The sequence below is a fragment of the Oncorhynchus nerka genome, linkage group LG25 (genome assembly GCF_034236695.1).
Source record: "Oncorhynchus nerka isolate Pitt River linkage group LG25, Oner_Uvic_2.0, whole genome shotgun sequence".
NCBI lineage: Eukaryota > Metazoa > Chordata > Actinopteri > Salmoniformes > Salmonidae > Oncorhynchus > Oncorhynchus nerka.
Genome location: NC_088420.1, coordinates 18,529,111 through 18,553,262, shown reverse-complemented (window position 1 = coordinate 18,553,262; position 24,152 = coordinate 18,529,111). Strand labels below are relative to the sequence as shown.

The 24,152-nt window shown below is 49.7% G+C and overlaps 1 pseudogene; it reads left to right on the top strand.

Moving 5' to 3' along the window:
* LOC115109766 (paralemmin-1-like) overlaps positions 1-24,152 on the top strand; it is a 101,230-nt pseudogene that overhangs the window by 30,614 nt on the left and 46,464 nt on the right.

The following is a 24,152-nucleotide window of genomic DNA, read 5'->3' as shown; positions in this document are numbered from 1 at the left end:
GCTCGCAGTCGGCGTTCCAATTCATTCCAAAGGTGTTCGATGGAGTTGAGGGCAGGGCTCTGTAAGTTCTTCTACACCGGTATCAACCATCCGTTTCTGTATGGACCTCGCTTTGTGCACGGGGGCATGCTGAAACAGGAAAGGGCCTTCCCCAAACTGTTGCCACAAAGTTGGAATCATCTATGTTGTAGCGTTAAGATTCAGCACTCGGCGGTCCCATTCTGTGAGCTTGTGTGGCCTACCACTTCGTGGCTGAGCTGTTGTTGCTCCTAGACATTTCCACTTTTACAGTAACAGCAGAAATTTGACCAACTGACTTGTTGGAAAGATGGCATCCATCATAAGATGGCTTCCTATGATGGTGTCACGTTGAAAGTCGCTAACCTCTTTAGTAAGGCCATTATACTGCAAATGTTTTATTATGGAGATTGCATGGCTGTGTGCTCGAGTTTATACACTTGTTTGCAACGAGTGTGCCTGAAGTAGCCGAATCCCTCAGAGACATTCAAAATGGGCCAAAATAGATTTGAAAGGTACAGAGTAGCTTCAGGCTTAAACTTGAAAAATGTGGCATTTCAAGTTAATACACTGATTTACTCTATGGGTGATGAAGTCGAGGATATATTAAATCCTTCACCTTTGACTGAGGAAGAGAAACGTAACTACAGTGCCGTTAAGACCGTTTTGAAATGCATTTCCTAAGGCGACACAACATTGTATTTGAGAGAGCTAGGTTTAATGTGGGCAACAGGAGCAGGGTGAAACCGCTGACAGCATTATCACACCTGTTCACACGCTAGCAGAACATTGTTATTTTTGGCAGAGTGAAGAGAAGGAGGAAATGCATACATCTTTCTACTGTGCTAAAAAAAACTGAGGGGAACAGAGACAGAGACAGATGTGGAGAAAACAATCACAGACAGGGCCAGTTTATCCAACATAGAGCAAAGATGGAAAGAACGAGGTGTTGACTATCACATTGGCATGTGAAAGGCTCAGCCAATAACTTATTACCTTATCCCCCCACCCCCAATGCCCCCCACCCCCCTGTCCCCCCACCCCCAATAGGCTGATAGTTTCAACCATATTGCTCACACCCTATCCAATTATTATCTGATCAACAAGTGCCTGGGTTTAGGGGTAAGTGGATTGTCTTTGATTGGGTTTCAGTTGGCAGGCTTGTGAATTGTATTTCTAATGCTTGGAGCTGGCTTGGAGCTGGCTTGGAGCTGGCTTGGAGCTGGCTTGTCTGGAGACAGAGCAGAGACGAAGTCATGTAGACTATGGCCAGATCTTTTAAACATAATACCCTGCCACCAGTTGCGATTGGTGCTGTTTAAATTTAAGGAAGATTTTTTATGTTTTATGAAAATTGCCTTATTGCTATTAAGGCATGTTGGATGACGGTCATTCATATTCCATTCACTCAGCTCAATGTAACATCGATAGGTTTAGGCTACTACATGATACTCACATTTTCCCTGGACCCATCATGAGGTTGTTACAACCAAGCCTATGAATGAAAGTTCCTCTGTCCAGTGTCTGTGTTATTTTGCCCATCTTAATCTTTTATTTTTAATTGCCAGTCTGAGATATGTCTTTTTCTTTGCAACACTGCCTCCCGGAGTCGCCTCTTTACTGTTGACGTTGAGACTGGTGTTTTGCGGGTACTATTCAATGAAGCTGCCAGTTGAGGACTTGTGAGGTGTTTGCTTCTCAAACTAGACACTCTAATGTACTTGTCCTCTTGCTCAGTTGTGCACTGGGGCCTCCCACTCCTCTTTATATTCTGGTTAGAGACAGTTTCCGCTGTTCTGTGAAGGGAGTAGTACACAGCGTTGTACGAGATCTTCAGTTTCTTGGCAATTTCTCGCATGGAGTAGCCTTCATTTCTCAGAACAAGAATAGACTGATGAGTTTCAGAATAAAGTCCTTTGTTCTGGCCATTTGAGCTTGTAATCGAACCCACAAATGCTGATGCTCCAGATTCTCAACTATTTTTAAGAAGGCCAGTTTTATTGCTTCTTTAATCAGGACAACAGTTTTCAGCTGTGCTAGCATAATTGCAAAAGGGTTTTCTAATGATCAATTAGGCTTTTAAAATGGTAAACTTGGATTAGCTAACACAACGTGCCATTGGAACACAGGAGTGATGGTTAATGATAATGGGCCTCTGTATGCCTATGTAGATATTCCATTACAAATCAGCCATTTCCAGCTACAATAGTCATTTACAACATTAACAATGTCTGCACTGTATTTCTGATCAATTTGATGTTATTTTAACGGACCAAAAAATTTGCTTTTCTTTCAAAAACAAGGACATTCCTAAGTGACCCCAAACTTTTGAACGGGAGTGAATTTTGTATAGTTTTATCCAAAAAGTCTAACTTTTTAAAATGTTTCACTGTTTTTATTGTATTAAATGCACTGAGTAGGATGGGTCTCCCCTTCCTCCTCCTCGGAGCCTCCATTGCCTGGCACAATGAGAAATGCACGGCTCATTGTGTGTATGTGTGTGATGTTGTGGGGGAAGAACATTTTGGAAGTGGGCTGCTCATTTGATTATTACATGGATCCGGCCTCTGACAAGCTTCTTAAATTCCAGGCCCTTGTATCGCGCTTGAACAGCCTGGGATATAAGTGCAAGTTGGTGGCGCTGATATTTGTCAGTCTCGGCCACGTACATAGGCTTACGGTATGTGGCCTTCAGATGGCACGCCTGTCTCAGACTATGGCAAAGTAACCGGCAAGGTACTGCTCTGTTTCAGCCGTTAAGGGCAGCCTAGCTGTGTGGACAAGGTGCTTTTTGTATCCTTATGTGTCCTTGTGTCGCAGAACTTTTAAATGTTTGAATCCGTCTTGATGTTATATGATTGGTGGATTCAAATAAAGGTGTGTGTGTGTGTGTGTGTGTGTGTGTGTGTGTGTGTGTGTGTGTGTGTTGCGTGCATCTGTTCATGTGCATGCGTGTGTGTTTGGGAGGTTGAATATAAGGACTTGAATTAGTCCAAGTCATCTTGGGGTATAAGAGAGTCATGCCATGTCTTCCTATAACCTCAAGTAAACCATTTCTATCCAGCAAACCTTCTCTATACTCAACATAGAGCACATATTGATATACACATATAGATTAGTTACCTTATCCAGCACTGTATGAAATTCAGCCTAGAATGCCCTTTCAAACAACTCTTTCATGTCAAAATACCAAGCCTGAAGGAGGGACACTGTGACACAGCACATGCCAAAGTATGTAACTGTTGAGCAGGACAGCTCTTCAGGAGGAGAATGTTTATGGTTTCCTCTGTACTAGAGTGGAATGGCCTAGTAAATCTTATATCTGTAGTTGGCCACTACAGCCACAGGGTCTGTGTCAGGAGTGTAGCTCTTCTAACTGTGTGGACCTTTCATTTCTCTATTGCTATGATCTGTGGTAGATTGTATTTACTGAGGAGATTGAATGGACAGTCTGGACAGTAGCCTCTCTGTAAATACACGCGAGAATAAAAAGTATTCTTGTATATTTCTGTACACACTTGAATATGGTTAGTACTGGTCTTTAGTAGATGAAAGTTTGAGTTTTTACATATTTATTCCAGCTGAGGAGTCCAAGACACAAACGAAATGAGGCCAAATATCAGTTGCACTGGGAATTTAGTGCCGTAATGGACCATTCACTGATTACTCACTGTTATGTCACTGTTTACTAGAAAACGGAGACGATTCCAGTGTTGCTGGCACTATGCCCCAATCCACTGAGCAACAGGAACCTACAGGGGTAGAACAGGTTGCCACTGTTTCTTGGGGTGATCATATCATCTCTACTCTGTGTTTTCCCTATGCACCAACAGGAGAAGAGGAAGAGGCAGATAGAGGTCGAGAACAAAAAGAGGCAGCTGGAAGATGACAGGAGACAGCTTTCACATCTCAAGGTAAGAAGGGGGACCTGGGACATGATTGGAAACTGGGGGAAGGGAGGCACTGAGGGGTGGGGGACACTGGGAGGTTGGGGGACACTGAGGACACTGGGGAGACACTGAGTGGTGGGGGGACATGGGGGAACTGGGGGTTGGGGGACGCTGGGGGGATACTGAGAGGTGGGGAGACACTGGGGGTTGAGGGGACACTGAGGGGAGCACTGGGGGTAGGGGACATTTATGTGGGCGTCACATTACAATGGAATTGAGTGCAGGAGCATTGAAAAGTTCTGTTTTATTTTAACGCTGGAAAACAAATGTCTTGATTGTCTATCTCTACATTTACATTCAAGTCATTTAGCAGACGCTCTTATCCAGAGCGACTTACAAATTGGTGTGTTCACCTTAAGACATCCAGTGGAACAGCCACTTTACAATAGTGCATCTAAATCTAGTAAGGGGGGTGAGAAGGATTACTTTATCCTATCCTAGGTATTCCTGAAAGAGGTGGGGTTTCAGGTGTCTCCGGAAGGTGGTGATTGACTCCGCTGTCCTGGCGTCGTGAGGGAGTTTGTTCCACCATTGGGGGGCCAGAGCAGCGAACAGTTTTGACTGGGCTGCGCGGGAACTGTACTTCCTCAGTGGTAGGGAGGCGAGCAGGCCAGAGGTGGATGAACGCAGTGCCCTTGTTTGGGTGTAGGGCCTGATCAGAGCCTGGAGGTACTGAGGTGCCGTTCCCCTCACAGCTCCGTAGGCAAGCACCATGGTCTTGTAGCGGATGCGAGCTTCAACTGGAAGCCAGTGGAGAGAGCGGAGGAGCGGGGTGACGTGAGAGAACTTGGGAAGGTTGAACACCAGACGGGCTGCGGCGTTCTGGATGAGTTGTAGGGGTTTAATGGCACAGGCAGGGAGCCCAGCCAACAGCGAGTTGCAGTAATCCAGACGGGAGATGACAAGTGCCTGGGTTAGGACCTGCGCCGGTTCCTGTGTGAGGCAGGGTCGTACTCTGCGGATGTTGTAGAGCATGAACCTACAGGAACGGGCCACCGCCTTGATGTTAGTTGAGAACGACAGGGTGTTGTCCAGGATCACGCCAAGGTTCTTAGCGCTCTGGGAGGAGGACACAATGGAGTTGTCAACCGTGATGGCGAGATCATGGAACGGGCAGTCCTTCCCCGGGAGGAAGAGCAGCTCCGTCTTGCCGAGGTTCAGCTTGAGGTGGTGATCCGTCATCCACACTGATATGTCTGCCAGACATGCAGAGATGCGATTCGCCACCTGGTCATCAGAAGGGGGAAAGGAGAAGATTAATTGTGTGTCGTCTGCATAGCAATGATAGGAGAGGCCATGTGAGGTTATGAACGAGCCAAGTGACTTGGTGTATAGCGAGAATAGGAGAGGGCCTAGAACAGAGCCCTGGGGGACGCCAGTGGTGAGAGCGCGTGGTGAGGAGACAGATTCTCGCCACGCCACCTGGTAGGAGCGACCTGTCAGGTAGGACGCAATCCCAAGCGTGGGCCGCGCCGGAGATGCCCAACTCGGAGAGGGTGGAGAGGAGGATCTGATGGTTCACAGTATCGAAGGCAGCCGATAGGTCTAGAAGGATGAGAGCAGAGGAGAGAGAGTTAGCTTTAGCAGTGCGGAGCGCCTCCGTGATACAGAGAAGAGCAGTCTCAGTTGAATGACTAGTCTTGAAACCTGACTGATTTGGATCAAGAAGGTCATTCTGAGAGAGATAGCGGGAGAGCTGGCCAAGGACGGCACGTTCAAGAGTTTTGGAGAGAAAAGAAAGAAGGGATACTGGTCTGTAGTTGTTGACATCGGAGGGATCGAGTGTAGGTTTTTTCAGAAGGGGTGCAACTCTCGCTCTCTTGAAGACGGAAGGGACGTAGCCAGCGGTCAGGGATGAGTTGATGAGCGAGGTGAGGTAAGGGAGAAGGTCTCCGGAAATGGTCTGGAGAAGAGAGGGAGGGGATAGGGTCAAGCGGGCAGGTTGTTGGGCGGCCGGCCGTCACAAGACGCGAGATTTCATCTGTAGAGAGAGGGGAGAAAGAGGTCAGAGCACAGGGTAGGGCAGTGTGAGCAGAACCAGCGGTGTCGTTTGACTTAGCAAACGAGGATCGGATGTCGTCGACCTTCTTTTCAAAATGGTTGACGAAGTCATCTGCAGAGAGGGAGGAGGGGGGTGGGTGGAGGATTCAGGAGGGAGGAGAAGGTGGCAAAGAGCTTCCTAGGGTTAGAGGCAGATGCTTGGAATTTAGAGTGGTAGAAAGTGGCTTTAGCAGCAGAGACAGAAGAGGAAAATGTAGAGAGGAGGGAGTGAAAGGATGCCAGGTCCGCAGGGGGGCGAGTTTTCCTCCATTTCCGCTCGGCTGCCCGGAGCCCTGTTCTGCGAGCTCGCAATGAGTCGTCGAGCCACGGAGCGGGAGGGGAGGACCGAGCCGGCCTGGAGGATAGGGGACATAGAGAGTCAAAGGATGCAGAAAGGGAGGAGAGGAGGGTTGAGGAGGCAGAATCAGGAGATAGGTTGGAGAAGGTTTGAGCAGAGGGAAGAGATGATAGGATGGAAGAGGAGAGAGTAGCGGGGGAGAGAGAGCGAAGGTTGGGACGGCGCGATACCATCCGAGTAGGGGCAGTGTGGGAAGTGTTGGATGAGAGCGAGAGGGAAAAGGATACAAGGTAGTGGTCGGAGACTTGGAGGGGAGTTGCAATGAGGTTAGTGGAAGAACAGCATCTAGTAAAGATGAGGTCGAGCGTATTGCCTGCCTTGTGAGTAGGGGGAAGGTGAGAGGGTGAGGTCAAAAGAGGAGAGGAGTGGAAAGAAGGAGGCAGAGAGGAATGAGTCAAAGGTAGACGTGGGGAGGTTAAAGTCGCCCAGAACTGTGAGAGGTGAGCCGTCCTCAGGAAAGGAGCTTATCAAGGCATCAAGCTCATTGATGAACTCTCCGAGGGAACCTGGAGGGCGATAAATGATAAGGATGTTAAGCTTGAAAGGGCTGGTAACTGTGACAGCATGGAATTCAAAGGAGGCGATAGACAGATGGGTAAGGGGAGAAAGAGAGAATGACCACTTGGGAGAGATGAGGATCCCGGTGCCACCACCCCGCTGACCAGAAGCTCTCGGGTGTGCGAGAACACGTGGGCGGACGAAGAGAGAGCAGTAGGAGTAGCAGTGTTATCTGTGGTGATCCATGTTTCCGTCAGTGCCACGAAGTCGAGGGACTGGAGGGAGGCATAGGCTGAGATGAACTCTGCCTTGTTGGCCGCAGATCGGCAGTTCCAGAGGCTACCGGAGACCTGGAACTCCACGTGGGTCGTGCGCTGGGACCACCAGATTAGGGTGGCCGCGGCCACGCGGTGTGGAGCGTTTGTATGGTCTGTGCAGAGAGGAGAGAACAGGGATAGACAGACACATAGTTGACAGGCTACAGAAGAGGCTACGCTAATGCAAAGGAGATTGGAATGACAAGTGGACTACACGTCTCGAATGTTCAGAAAGTTAAGCTTACGTAGCAAGAATCTTATTGACTAAAATGATTATAATGATACAGTACTGCTGAAGTAGGCTAGCTGGCAGTGGCTGCGTTGTTGACTTTGTAGGCTAGCTGGCAGTGGCTGCGTTGTTGGCACTACACTAATCAAGTCGTTCCGTTGAGTGTGATAGTTTCTACAGTGGTGCTATTCGGGGGCTAGCTGGCTAGCTAGCAGTGTTGATTACGTTACGTTGCGTTAAAAGAACGACAATAGCTGGCTAGCTAACCTAGAAAATCGCTCTAGACTACACAATTATCTTTGATACAAAGACGGCTATGTAGCTAGCTATGTAGCTAGCTACGATCAAACAAATCAAACCGTTGTACTGTAATGAAATGAAATGAAAATGTGATACTACCTGTGGAGCGAATGCGACCGGGTTGTTGAGTGAGGAAGTTCTATTCGGTAGACGTTGGCTAGCTGTTGGCTAGCTAGCAGTGTCTCCTACGTTAAGGACGACAAATAGCTGGCTAGCTAACCTCGGTAAATTAAGATAATCACTCTAAGACTACACACTCTAAACTACACAATTATCTTGGATACGAAGACAGCAAAGACAACTATGTAGCTAGCTAACACTACACTACACTAATCAAGTCGTTCAGTTGAGTGTAATAGTTTTTACAGTGCTGCTATTCGGAAGACGGTGGACGTTTGCTAGCTGGCTAGCTGCTGGGTAGATAGCAGTGTAGACTACGTTAGGACGACGAAATACGATAATTACGCAATTATCTTTGATACAAAGACGGCTATGTAGCTAGCTAAGAAGAAATTGCTAAGATTAGACAAATCAAACCGTTGTACTATAATGAAATGTAATGAAATGTAATGAAAAGTTATACTACCTGCAGACCGAAGCGCTCGGATGCGACCGCTCGCTCCAACCCGGAAGTAGGTCTCTACCTGTTGTATCAGTTAAATATCAGAGAGTCATGCTCTGGTACCCTGCGCTTTGGTACGTCATGCTCTGGTACGCTACGCTCTAGTACGTCATGCTCTGGTTCGTCATGCTCTGGTACGCTACGCTCTGGTACGTCATGCTCTGGTACGTCATGCTCTAGTACGTCATGCTCTGGTATGTCATGCTCTGTTTCGTAATTTCTCGTACATCATGCTCTGGTACGTCAAGCTCTTGTACGCTACGCTCTTGTATGTCATGCTCTGGTACGTCATGCTCTGGTACGTCATGCTCTGGTATGCTATGCTCTGGTACGTCATGCTCTGGTACATCACACTCTGATACGTCATGTTCTGGTACGTCATGCTCTGGACGCTACGCTCTGGTATATCATACTGTTGTATGTCTCACTCTTGTACGTCACGCTCTAGTACGTCACTCTCTGGTATGTCACTCTCTGGTACGTCATGCTCTGGTACTTCGTGCTCTGGTACGCCATGCTCTGGTACGCCATGCTCTGGTACGCCATGCTCTGGTACGTCATGCTCTGGTACGCTACGCTCTGGTACGTCGTGCTCTGGTACGCCATGCTCTGGTACGTCGTGCTCTGGTACGCTACGCTCTGGTACATCATTCTCTGGTACGTCAAGCTCTTGTACGCTACGCACTTGTACGTTATTCTCTGCTACGTCATGCTGTGGTACGTCATGCTCTGGTACGTCATGCTCTGGTACGTCATGCTCTGGTACGTCATGTTCTGGTACGTCATGCTCTGGACGTTACGCTCTGGTACATCATACTCTTGTATGTCACGCTCTTGTACGTCACTCTCTGGTACGTCACTCTCTGGTACGTCACGCTCTGGTATGTCACGCTCTGGTACGTCGTGCTCCGGTACGTCAGGCTCTGGTACGTCATGCTCTGGTACGTCATGCTCTGGTACTTCATGCTCTGGTACGTCATGCTCTGGTTCATCATGCTCTGGTTCGTCATGCTCTGGTACGCTACGCTCTGGTATGTCGTGCTCTGGTACGTCATGCTCTGTTACGTCATTTCTCGTACATCATGCTCTGGTACATCAAGCTCTGGTACTTCATGCTCTGTTACGTTATTTATCGTACATCATGCTCTGGTACGTCAAGCTCTTGTACGCTACGCTCTTGTACGTCATGCTCTGGTACATCACGCTCTGATACGTCAAGCTCTGGTACTTCATGCTCTGTTATGCCATTTCTCGTACATCATGCTCTGGTACGTCAAGCTCTTGTACGCTACGCTCTTGTACGTCATGCTCTGGTATGTCGTGCTCTGGTACGCTACGCTCTAATACGTCATGCTCTGGTACGTCATGCTCTGGTACGTTATGCTCTGGTACTTCATGCTCTGGTACGTCATGCTCTGGTTCGTCAAGCACTGGTTCGTCATGCTCTGGTACGCTACGCTCTGGTATGTCGTGCTCTGGTACGTCATGCTCTGGTACGTCATGCTCTGGTACGTCATGCTCTGGTACGCTACGCTCTAATACGTCATGCTCTGGTTCGTCATGCTCTGGTAAGCTATGTTCTGGTACGTCATGCTCTGGTTCGTCATGCTCTGGTTCGTCATGCTCTGGTACGCTACGCTCTGGTATGTCGTGCTCTGGTACGTCATGCTCTGGTACGTCATGCTCTGGTACGCTACGCTCTAATACGTCATGCTCTGGTTCGTCATGCTCTGGTAAGCTATGTTCTGGTACGTCATGCTCTGGTATGTCATACTCTTGTATGTCACTCTCTGGTACGTCACTCTCTGGTACGTCATACTCTTGTATGTCACACTCTTGTACGTCATGCTCTGGTATGTCACGCTCTGGTACGTCACGCTCTGGTACGTCACGCTCTGGTACGTCACTCTCTGGTACGTCATGCTCTGGTACGTTATGCTCTGGTACTTCATGCTCTGGTTCGTCATGCTCTGGTTCGTCATGCTCTGGTACGCTACGCTCTGGTATGTCGTGCTCTGGTACGTCATGCTCTGGTACGTCATGCTCTGGTACGCTACGCTATAATACGTCGTGCTCTGGTACGTCATGCTCTGGTACGTCACTCTCTGGTACGTCATGCTCTGGTACGCTACGCTCTGGTATGTCGTGCTCTGGTACGTCATGCTCTGGTACGTCATGCTCTGGTACGCTACACTCTAATACGTCGTGCTCTGGTACGTCGTGCTCTGGTACGTCACTCTCTGGTACGTCATGCTCTTGTACGTCATACTCTGGTACGTTGTGCTCTGGTACGTCATGCTCTGGTACGCTACGCTCTGGTATGTCGTGCTCTGGTACGTTATGCTCTAGTACGTCACGCTCTGGTACTTCGCTCTGGTACGTCACGCTCTGGTACGTCACTCTGTGGTACGTCATGCTCTGGTACGTCGTGCTCTGGTACGTCACGCTCTGGTACGTCACTCTCTGGTACGTCACGCTCTGGTACGTTATGCTCTGGTATGTCGTGCTCTGGTACGTCATGCTCTGGTACATCATGCTCTGGTACGACATGCTCTGGTACGTCGTGCTCTGGTATGTCATGCTCTGGTACGCTACGCTCTGGTATGTCGTGCTCTGGTACGTTATGCTCTAGTACGTCACTCTCTGGTACGTTACTCTCTGGTGTGTCATGCTCTGGACGCTACACTCTGGTATATCATACTCTTGTATGTCACACTCTTGTATGTCATGCTCTGGTACGCTACGCTCTAATACGTCATGCTCTGGTTCGTCCTGCTCTGGTAAGCTATGGTCCGGAACGTCATGCTCTGGTACGTCATGCTCTGGTACGTCATGCTCTGTTATGTCATTTCTCGTACATCATGCTCTGGTACATCAAGCTCCTGTATGCTACGCTCTTGTACGGCATTCTCTGGTACTTCATGCTCTGGTGCGTCATGCTTTCGTACGCAACGCTCTGGTGAGTCATGCTCTGGTGAGTCATGCTCTGGTGAGTCATGCTCTGGTACGTCATGCTCTGGTACGTTATGCTCTGGTACTTCATGCTCTGGTACGTCATGCTCTGGTTCGTCATGCTCTGGTTCGTCATGCTCTGGTACGCTACGCTCTGGTATGTCGTGCTCTGGTACGTCATGCTCTGTTACGTCATTTCTCGTACATCATTCTCTGGTACGTCAAGCTCTTGTACGCTACGCTCTTGTACGTCATGCTCTGGTACATCACGCTCTGATACGTCAAGCTCTGGTACTTCATGCTCTGTTACGTAATTTCTCGTACATCATGCTCTGGTACGTCAAGCTCTTGTACGCTACGCTCTTGTACGTCATGCTCTGGTATGTCGTGCTCTGGTACGCTACGCTCTAATACGTCATGCTCTGGTACGTCATGCTCTGGTACGTTATGCTCTGGTAAGCTATGTTCTGGTACGTCATGCTCTGGTTCGTCATGCTCTGGTTCGTCATGCTCTGGTACGCTACGCTCTGGTATGTCGTGCTCTGGTACGTCATGCTCTGGTACGTCATGCTCTGGTACACTACGCTCTAATACGTCATGCTCTGGTTCGTCATGCTCTGGTAAGCTATGTTCTGGTACGTCATGCTCTGGTATGTCATTCTCTGTTACGTCATGCTCTGTTACGTCATTTGTCGTACATCATGCTCTGGTACATCAAGCTCTGGTACTTCATGCTCTGTTACGTCATTTCTCGTACATCATGCTCTGGTACGTCAAGCTCTTGTACGCTACGCTCCTGTACGTCATGCTCTGGTACATCACGCTCTGATACGTCATGCTCTGGTACGTCACTCTCTGGTACGTCATGCTCTGGTACGTTATGCTCTGGTACTTCATGCTCTGGTACGTCATGCTCTGGTTCGTCATGCTCTGGTTCGTCATGCTCTGGTACGCTACGCTCTGGTATGTCGTGCTCTGGTACGTCATGCTCTGGTACGTCATGCTCTGGTACGCTACGCTCTAATACGTCGTGCTCTGGTACGTCATGCTCTGGTACGTCACTCTCTGGTACGTCATGCTCTGGTACGCTACGCTCTGGTATGTCGTGCTCTGGTACGTCATGCTCTGGTACGTCATGCTCTGGTACGCTACGCTCTAATACGTCATGCTCTTGTACGTCATGCTCTGGTACGTCGTGCTCTGGTACGTCATGCTCTGGTACGCTACGCTCTGGTATGTCGTGCTCTGGTACGTTATGCTCTAGTACGTCACGCTCTGGTACGTCGCTCTGGTACGTCACGCTCTGGTACGTGACTCTGTGGTACGTCGTGCTCTGGTACGTCGTGCTCTGGTACGTCGTGCTCTGGTACGTCACGCTCTGGTACGTCACTCTCTGGTACGTCATGCTCTGGTACGTTATGCTCTGGTACTTCATGCTCTGGTACTTCATGCTCTGGTACGTCATGCTCTGGTTCGTCATGCTCTGGTTCGTCATGCTCTGGTACGCTACGCTCTGGTATGTCGTGCTCTGGTACGTCATGCTCTGGTACATCATGCTCTGGTACGTCATGCTCTGGTACGTCGTGCTCTGGTACGTCATGCTCTGGTACGCTACGCTCTGGTATGTCGTGCTCTGGTACGTTATGCTCTAGTACGTCACTCTCTGGTACGTTACTCTCTGGTGTGTCATGCTCTGGTACGTCATGCTCTGGACACTACACTCTGGTATATCATACTCTTGTATGTCACACTCTTGTATGTCATGCTCTGGTACGCTACGCTCTAATACGTCATGCTCTGGTTCGTCCTGCTCTGGTAAGCTATGGTCCGGAACGTCATGCTCTGGTACGTCACTCTCTGGTACGTCATGCTCTGGTACGCTACGCTCTGGTATGTCGTGCTCTGGTACGTCATGCTCTGGTACGTCATGCTCTGGTACGCTACACTCTAATACGTCGTGCTCTGGTACGTCGTGCTCTGGTACGTCACTCTCTGGTACGTCATGCTCTTGTACGTCATGCTCTGGTACGTCGTGCTCTGGTACGTCATGCTCTGGTACGCTACGCTCTGGTATGTCGTGCTCTGGTACGTTATGCTCTAGTACGTCACGCTCTGGTACTTCGCTCTGGTACGTCACGCTCTGGTACGTCACTCTGTGGTACGTCAGACTCTGGTACGTCATGCTCTGGTACGTCGTGCTCTGGTACGTCACGCTCTGGTACGTCACTCTCTGGTACGTCATGCTCTGGTACGTTATGCTCTGGTACTTCATGCTCTGGTACGTCATGCTCTGGTACATCACGCTCTGATACATCATGCTCTGGTACGTCACTCTCTGGTACGTCATGCTCTGGTACGTTATGCTCTGGTACTTCATGCTCTGGTACTTCATGCTCTGGTTCGTCATGCTCTGGTTCGTCATGCTCTGGTACGCTACGCTCTGGTATGTCGTGCTCTGGTACGTCATGCTCTGGTACGTCATGCTCTGGTACGCTACGCTCTAATACGTCGTGCTCTGGTACGTCATGCTCTGGTACGTCACTCTCTGGTACGTCATGCTCTGGTATGCTACGCTCTGGTATGTCGTGCTCTGGTACGTCATGCTCTGGTACGTCATGCTCTGGTACGCTACGCTCTAATACGTCATGCTCTTGTACGTCATGCTCTGGTACGTCGTGCTCTGGTACGTCATGCTCTGGTACGCTACGCTCTGGTATGTCGTGCTCTGGTACGTTATGCTCTAGTACGTCACGCTCTGGTACGTCGCTCTGGTACGTCACGCTCTGGTACGTGACTCTGTGGTACGTCGTGCTCTGGTACGTCGTGCTCTGGTACGTCATGCTCTGGTACGTCACGCTCTGGTACGTCACTCTCTGGTACGTCATGCTCTGGTACGTTATGCTCTGGTACTTCATGCTCTGGTACTTCATGCTCTGGTACGTCATGCTCTGGTTCGTCATGCTCTGGTTCGTCATGCTCTGGTACGCTACGCTCTGGTATGTCGTGCTCTGGTACGTCATGCTCTGGTACATCATGCTCTGGTACGTCATGCTCTGGTACGTCGTGCTCTGGTACGTCATGCTCTGGTACGCTACGCTCTGGTATGTCGTGCTCTGGTACGTTATGCTCTAGTACGTCACTCTCTGGTACGTTACTCTCTGGTGTGTCATGCTCTGGTACGTCATGTTCTGGTACGTCATGCTCTGGACACTACACTCTGGTATATCATACTCTTGTATGTCACACTCTTGTATGTCATGCTCTGGTACGCTACGCTCTAATACGTCATGCTCTGGTTCGTCCTGCTCTGGTAAGCTATGGTCCGGAACGTCATGCTCTGGTACGTCATGCTCTGGTACGTCATGCTCTGTTATGTCATTTCTCGTACATCATGCTCTGGTACATCAAGCTCCTGTATGCTACGCTCTTGTACGGTATTCTCTGATACTTCATGCTCTGGTGCGTCATGCTTTCGTACGCAACGCTGTGGTACGTCATGCTCTGGTGAGTCATGCTCTGGTACGTCATGCTCTGGTACGTCATGCTCTGGTACGTCATGCTCTGGTATGTCATGCTCTGGTACGTCATGCTATGGTACGTCATGCTCTTTTATGTCATGCTCTGGTACGTCGTGCTCTGGTTCGTCACGTTCTGGTACTTCACTCTCTGGTACATCACGCTATGGTTCGTCCTGCTCTGGTACTTCATGCTCTGGTAGTCTACTCTCTGGTACGTCATGCTCTGGTACGTCATGCTCTGGTACGTCATGCTCTGGTACGTCATGCTCTTGTATGTCATGCTCTGGTACGTCACTCTCTGGTACGTCACTCTCTGGTACGTCACGCTCTGGTACGTCACGCTCTGGTACGTCGTGCTCCGGTACGTCAGGCTCTGGTACGTCATGCTCTGGTACGTCATGCTCTGGTACGCTACGCTCTGGTATGTCGTGCTCTGGTACGTCATGCTCTGGTACTTCATGCTCTGGTACGTCATGCTCTGGTTCGTCATGCTCTGGTTCGTCATGCTCTGGTACGCTACGCTCTGGTATGTCGTGCTCTGGTACGTCATGCTCTGTTACGTCATTTCTCGTACATCATGCTCTGGTACATCAAGCTCTGGTACTTCATGCTCTGTTACGTCATTTCTCGTACATCATGCTCTGGTACGTCAAGCTCTTGTACGCTACGCTCTTGTACGTCATGCTCTGGTACATCACGCTCTGATACGTCAAGCTCTGGTACTTCATGCTCTGTTACGTCATTTCTCGTACATCATGCTCTGGTACGTCAAGCTCTTGTACGCTACGCTCTTGTACGTCATGCTCTGGTATGTCGTGCTCTGGTACGCTACGCTCTAATACGTCATGCTCTGGTACGTCATGCTCTGGTACGTTATGCTCTGGTACTTCATGCTCTGGTACGTCATGATCTGGTTCGTCATGCTCTGGTACGCTACGCTCTGGTATGTCGTGCTCTGGTACGTCATGCTCTGGTACGTCATGCTCTGGTTCGTCATGCTCTGGTTCGTCATGCTCTGGTACGCTACGCTCTGGTATGTCGTGCTCTGGTACGTCATGCTCTGTTATGTCATTTCTCGTACATCATGCTCTGGTACATCAAGCTCCTGTATGCTACGCTCTTGTACGGTATTCTCTGGTACTTCATGCTCTGGTGCGTCATGCTTTCGTACGCAACGCTGTGGTACGTCATGCTCTGGTGAGTCATGCTCTGGTACGTCATGCTCTGGTACGTCATGCTCTGGTACGTCATGCTCTGGTATGTCATGCTCTGGTACGTCATGCTATGGTACGTCATGCTCTTTTATGTCATGCTCTGGTACGTCGTGCTCTGGTTCGTCACGTTCTGGTACTTCACTCTCTGGTACATCACGCTATGGTTCGTCCTGCTCTGGTACTTCATGCTCTGGTAGTCTACTCTCTGGTACGTCATGCTCTGGTACGTCATGCTCTGGTACGTCATGCTCTGGTACGTCATGCTCTTGTACGTCACGCTCTGGTACGTCACTCTCTGGTACGTCACTCTCTGGTACGTCACGCTCTGGTACGTCACGCTCTGGTACGTCGTGCTCCGGTACGTCAGGCTCTGGTACGTCATGCTCTGGTACGTCATGCTCTGGTACGCTACGCTCTGGTATGTCGTGCTCTGGTACGTTATGCTCTGGTACTTCATGCTCTGGTACGTCATGCTCTGGTTCGTCATGCTCTGGTTCGTCATGCTCTGGTACGCTACGCTCTGGTATGTCGTGCTCTGGTACGTCATGCTCTGTTACATCATTTCTCGTACATCATGCTCTGGTACATCAAGCTCTGGTACTTCATGCTCTGTTACGTCATTTCTCGTACATCATGCTCTGGTACGTCAAGCTCTTGTACGCTACGCTCTTGTACGTCATGCTCTGGTACATCACGCTCTGATACGTCAAGCTCTGGTACTTCATGCTCTGTTACGTAATTTCTCGTACATCATGCTCTGGTACGTCAAGCTCTTGTACGCTACGCTCTTGTACGTCATGCTCTGGTATGTCGTGCTCTGGTACGCTACGCTCTAATACGTCATGCTCTGGTACGTCATGCTCTGGTACGTTATGCTCTGGTACTTCATGCTCTGGTACGTCATGCTCTGGTTCGTCATGCTCTGGTACGCTACGCTCTGGTATGTCGTGCTCTGGTACGTCATGCTCTGGTACGTCATGCTCTGGTTCGTCATGCTCTGGTTCGTCATGCTCTGGTACGCTACGCTCTGGTATGTCGTGCTCTGGTACGTCATGCTCTGGTACGTCATGCTCTGGTACGCTACGCTCTAATACGTCATGCTCTGGTTCGTCATGCTTTGGTAAGCTATGTTCTGGTACGTCATGCTCTGGTATGTCATTCTCTGTTACGTCATGCTCTGTTACGTCATTTCTCGTACATCATGCTCTGGTACGTCAAGCTCTTGTACGCTACGCTCTTGTACGTCATGCTCTGGTACATCACGCTCTGATACGTCATGTTCTGGTACGTCATGCTCTGGTACGTCATACTCTTGTATGTCACAGTCTTGTACGTCATGCTCTGGTATGTCACGCTCTGGTACGTCATGCTCTGGTACGTCGCTCTGGTACGTCACGCTCTGGTACGTTATGCTCTGGTACTTCATGCTCTGGTACGTCATGCTCTGGTACGTCACTCTGTGGTACGTCACGCTCTGGTACGTCGTGCTCTGGTACGTCACGCTCTGGTACGTCACTCTCTGGTACATCATGCTCTGGTACGTTATGCTCTGGTACTTCATGCTCTGGTACGTCATGCTCTGGTTCGTCATGCTCTGGTTCGTCATGCTCTGGTACGCTACGCTCTGGTATGTCGTGCTCTGGTACGTCATGCTCTGGTACATCATATGCTCTGGTACGTCATGCTTTGGTATGTCGTGCTCTGGTACGTCATGCTCTGGTACGCTACGCTCTGGTATGTCGTGCTCTGGTACGTTATGCTCTAGTACGTCACTCTCTGGTACGTCACTCTCTGGTGTGTCATGCTCTGGTACGTCATGTTCTGGTACGTCATGCTCTGGACGCTACACTCTGGTATGTTATGCTCTAGTACGTCACTCTCTGGTACGTCACTCTCTGGTGTGTCATACTCTTGTATGTCACACTCTTGTATGTCATGCTCTGGTACGCTACGCTCTAATACGTCATGCTCTGGTTCATCCTGCTCTGGTAAGCTATGGTCCGGAACGTCATGCTCTGGTACGTCATGCTCTGGTACGTCATGCTCTGTTATGTCATTTCTCGTACATCATGCTCTGGTACATCAAGCTCCTGTATGCTACGCTCTTGTACGGCATTCTCTGGTACTTCATGCTCTGGTGCGTCATGCTCTGGTATGTCATGCTCTGGTACGTCATGCTCTGGTACGTCATGCTCTGGTACGTCGTGCTCTGGTTCGTCACGTTCTGGTACTTCACTCTCTGGTACATCACGCTATGGTTCGTCCTGCTCTGGTACTTCATGCTCTGGTAGTCTACTCTCTGGTACGTCATGCTCTGGTACGTCATGCTCTGGTACGTCATGCTCTGGTACGTCATGCTCTGGTACGTCATGCTCTGGTACGTCATGCTCTGGTACTTCATGCTCTGGTATGTCATGCTCTGGTACGTCACTCTCTGGTACTTCATGCTTTGGTTGTCTACTCTCTGGCACGTCATGCTCTGGTACGTCATACTCTGGTACTTAATGCTCTTGTACTTCATGCTCTGGTTGTCTACTCTCTGGTACGTCATGCTCTGGTACGTCATACTCTGGTACTTCGTGCTCTGGTACGCTATGCTCTGGTACTTCATGCTCTGGTATGTCATGCTCTGGTTCGTCACTCTCTGGTTCGTCACTCTCTGGTACAGCATGCTCTGGTACGTCGTGCTCTGGTTCTTCATGCTCTGGTACCCTACGCTCTGGTACGTCATGCTCTGGTACGTCATACTCTGGTACTTCTTGCTCTGGTATGCTATGCTCTGGTACGTCATGCTCTGGTACGTCACGTTCTGGTACTTCACTCCCTGGTACGTCACGCTATGGTTCGTCCTGCTCTGGTACTTCATGCTCTGGTAGTCTACTCTCTGGTACGTCATGCTCTGGTACGTCATGCTCTGGTACCCTACGCTCTGGTACGTCATGCTCTGGTACGGCATGATCTGGTACGTCATGCTCTGGTACGTCATGCTCTTGTATGTCATGCTCTGGTACGTCATGTTCTGGTACTTCATGCTCTGGTATGCTATGCTCTGGTACGTCATGCTCTGGACGTTACGCTCTGGTACATCATACTCTTGTATGTCACGCTCTGGTATGTCATGCTCTGGTACGTCACTCTCTGGTACTTCATGCTCTGGTTGTCTACTCTCTGATTCGTCATTCTCTGGTATGTCATACTCTGGTACTTCGTGCTCTGGTACTCTATGCTCTAGTACGTCATGCTCTGGTACTTCATGCTCTGGTACGCTACGCTGTGGTACGTCATGCTCTGGTACTTCATGCTCTTGTACGCTAAGCTCTGGTACGTCATGCTGTGGCTCGTCATGCTCTGGTACGTCACTCTCTGGTTCGTCATTCTCTGGTACGTCATGCTCTGGTACGTCATGCTCTGGTACCCCTACGCTCTGGTACGTCATGCTCTGGTACGACATGCTCTGGTACGTCATGCTCTGGTATGCTATGCTCTGGTACGTCACTCTCTGGTACTTCATGCTCTTGACGTTACGCTCTGGTACATCATACTCTTGTATGTCACGCTCTTGTAAGTCATTCTCTGGTACGTCATACTCTGGTACTTAATGCTCTTGTATTTTCATGCTCTGGTTGTCTACTCTCTGGTACGTCATGCTCTGGTACGTCATACTCTGGTACTTCATGCTCTTGTACGCTAAGCTCTGGTACGTCATGCTGTGGCTCGTCATGCTCTGGTACGTCACTCTCTGGTTCGTCATTCTCTGGTTCGTCACGCTCTGATACGTCATGTTCTGGTACGTCATGCTCTGGACGTTACGCTCTGGTACATCATACTCTTGTATGTCACGCTCTGGTATGTCATGCTCTGGTTCGTCACTCTCTGGTTCGTCACTCTCTGGTACAGCATGCTCTGGTACGTCGTGCTCTGGTTCTTCATGCTCTGGTACCCTACGCTCTGGTACGTCATGCTCTGGTACGTCATGCTCTGGTACGTCATGCTCTGGTATGTCATGCTCTGGTACGTCGTGCTCTGGTACGTCACGTTCTGGTACTTCACTCCCTGGTACGTCACGCTATGGTTCGTCCTGCTCTGGTACTTCATGCTCTGGTAGTCTACTCTCTGGTACGTCATGCTCTGGTAGTCTACTCTCTGGTACATCATGCTCTGGTACGTCATGCTCTGGTACGTCATGCTCTGGTACGTCATGCTCTGGTACGGCATGCTCTGGTACGTCATGTTCTGGTACGTCATGCTCTGGTACGTCATGCTCTGGTATGTCATGCTCTGGTACGTCGTGCTCTGGTACGTCACGTTCTGGTACTTCACTCCCTGGTACGTCACGCTATGGTTCGTCCTGCTCTGGTACTTCATGCTCTGGTAGTCTACTCTCTGGTACGTCATGCTCTGGTAGTCTACTCTCTGGTACGTCATGCTCTGGTACCGTACGCTCTGGTACGTCATGCTCTGGTACGGCATGCTCTGGTACGTCATGTTCTGGTACGTCATGCTCTTGTATGTCATGCTCTGGTACGTCATGTTCTGGTACTTCATGCTCTAGTATGCTATGCTCTGGTACGTCATGCTCTGGACGTTACGCTCTGGTACATCATACTCTTGTATGTCACGCTCTGGTATGTCATGCTCTGGTACGTCACTCTCTGGTACTTCATGATTTGGTTGTCTACTCTCTGGTACGTCATGCTCTGGTAGTCTACTCTCTGGTACGTCATGCTCTGGTACCGTACGCTCTGGTACGTCATGCTCTGGTACGGCATGCTCTGGTACGTCATGTTCTGGTACGTCATGCTCTTGTATGTCATGCTCTGGTACGTCATGTTCTGGTACTTCATGCTCTAGTATGCTATGCTCTGGTACGTCATGCTCTGGACGTTACGCTCTGGTACATCATACTCTTGTATGTCACGCTCTGGTATGTCATGCTCTGGTACGTCACTCTCTGGTACTTCATGATTTGGTTGTCTACTCTCTGGTACGTCATGCTCTGGTACGTCATACTCTGGTACTTCGTGCTCTTGTACTTCATGCTCTGGTTGTCTACTCTCTGGTACGTCATGCTCTGGTAGTCTACTCTCTGGTACGTCATACTCTGGTACTTAATGCTCTTGTACTTCATGCTCTGGTTGTCTACTCTCTGGTACGTCATGCTCTGGTACGTCATACTCTGGTACTTCGTGCTCTGGTACGCTATGCTCTGGTACGCTATGCTCTGGTACGTCATACTCTGGTACTTCATGCTCTTGTACGCTAAGCTCTGGTACGTCATGCTGTGGCTCGTCATGCTCTGGTACGTCACTCTCTGGTTCGTCATTCTCTGGTACGTCATGCTCTGGTTCGTCACGCTCTGATACGTCATGTTCTGGTACGTCATGCTCTGGACGTTACGCTCTGGTACATCATACTCTTGTATGTCACGCTCTGGTATGTCATGCTCTGGTTCGTCACTCTCTGGTTCGTCATGCTCTGGTACAGCATGCTCTGGTACGTCGTGCTCTGGTTCTTCATGCTCTGGTACCCTACGCTCTGGTACGTCATGCTCTGGTACGTCATAATCTGGTACTTCATGCTCTGGTATGCTATGCTCTGGTACGTCATGCTCTGGTACGTCATGCTCTGGTATGTCATGCTCTGGTACGTCGTGCTCTGGTACGTCACGTTCTGGTACTTCACTCCTGGTACGTCATGCTATGGTTTGTCCTGCTCTGGTACTTCATGCTCTGGTAGTCTACTCTCTGGTACGTCATATGCTCTGGTACGTCATGCTCTGGTACGTCATGCTCTGGTACCCTGCTCTGGTACGTCATGCTCTGGTACGGCATGCTCTGGTACGTCATGTTCTGGTACGTCATTCTCTTGTATGTCATGCTCTGGTACGTCATGTTCTGGTACTTCATGCTCTGGTATGCTATGCTCTGGTACGTCATGCTCTGGTACGTCACTCTCTGGTACTTCATGCTCTGGTTGTCTACTCTCTGATTCGTCATGCACTGGTATGTCATACTCTGGTACTTCGTGCTCTGGTACGCTATGCTCTACGTACGTCATGCTCTGGTACTTCATGCTCTGGTACGCTACGCTGTGGTACGTCATGCTCTGGTACTTCATGCTCTTGTACGCTAAGCTCTGGTACGTCATGCTGTGGCTCGTCATGCTCTGGTACGTCACTCTCTGCGTCATACTCTGGTATGTCGTGCTCTGGTATGCTATGCTCTGGTACGTCACTCTCTGGTACGTCATGCTCTGGTACGTCATGCTCTGGTACTTCATGCTCTTGTACGCTAAGCTCTGGTTCGTCCTGCTCTGGTACGTCATGCTCTGGTAGTCTACTCTCTCTGGTACGTCATGCTCTGGTAGTCTACTCTCTGGTACGTCATGCTCTGGTACCCTACGCTCTGGTACATCATGCTCTGGTACGGCATGCTCTGGTACTTCATGTTCTGGTACGTCATGCTCTGGTACGTCATTCTCTGGTACGTTATGCTCTGGTACGTCATGCTCTGGTACCCTACGCTCTGGTACGTCATGCTCTGGTACGGCATGCTCTGGTACGTCATGCTCTGGTACTTCATGCTCTGGTATGCTATGCTCTGGTACGTCACTCTCTGGTACTTCATGCTCTTGACATTACGCTCTGGTACATCATACTCTTGTATGTCACGCTCTGGTATGTCATGCTCTGGCACGTCACTCTCTGGTACTTCATGCTCTGGTTGTCTACTCTCTTGTACGTCATGCTCTGGTACGTCATGCTCTGGTACTTGGTAATGCTCTTGTATTTTCATGCTCTGGTTGTCTACTCTCATGTACGTCATGCTCTAGTACGTCATGCTCTGGTACTTCGTGCTCTGGTACGCTATGCTCTGGTACGCTATGCTCTGGTACGTCATACTCTGGTACTTCATGCTCTTGTACGCTAAGCTCTGGTACGTCATGCTGTGGCCCGTCATGCTCTGGTACTTCATGCTCTTGTACGCTAAGCTCTGGTACGTCATGCTGTGGCTCGTCATACTCTGGTACTTCGTGCTCTGGTATGCTATGCTCTGGTACGTCATGCTCTGGTAGTCTACTCTCTGGTACGTCATGCTCTGGTAGTCTACTCTCTGGTACGTCATGCTCTGGTACCCTACGCTCTGGTACATCATGCTCTGGTACGGCATGCTCTGGTGCGTCATGTTCTGGTACGTCATGCTCTGGTACGTCATTCTCTGGTACGTTATGCTCTGGTACGTCATGCTCTGGTACCCTACGCTCTGGTACGTCATGCTCTGGTACGTCATGCTCTGGTACGTCATGCTCTGGTACTTCATGCTCTGGTATGCTATGCTCTGGTACGTCACTCTCTGGTACTTCATGCTCTTGACATTACGCATCTGGTACATCATACTCTTGTATGTCACGCTCTGGTATGTCATGCTCTGGCACATCACTCTCTGGTACTTCATGCTCTGGTTGTCTACTCTCTTGTACGTCATGCTCTGGTACGTCATACTCTGGTACTTAATGCTCTTGTATTTTCATGCTCTGGTTGTCTACTCTCATGTACGTCATGCTCTAGTACGTCATACTCTGGTACTCGTGCTCTGGTACGCTATGCTCTGGTACGCTATGCTCTGTACGTCATACTCTGGTACTTCATGCTCTTGTACGCTAAGCTCTGGTACGTCATGCTGTGGCTCGTCATGCTCTGGTACGTCACTCTCTGGTTCGTCATTCTCTGGTACGTCATGCTCTGGTACGTCATGCTCTGGTATGTCATGCTCTGGTACGTCATGCTCTGGTACGTCGTCACGCTCTGGTACTTCACTCCCTGGTACGTCACGCTATGGTTCGTCTCTGCTCTGGTACTTCATGCTCTGGTAGTCTACTCTCTGGTACGTCATGCTCTGGTAGTCTACGCTCTGGTACGTCATGCTCTGGTACGGCATGCTCTGGTACGTCATGTTCTGGTACGTCATGCTCTTGTATGTCATGCTCTGGTACGTCATGTTCTGGTACTTCATGCTCTGGTATGCTATGCTCTGGTACGTCATGCTCTGGACGTTACGCTCTGGTACATCATACTCTTGTATGTCACGCTCTGGTATGTCATGCTCTGGTACGTCACTCTCTGGTACTTCATGATTT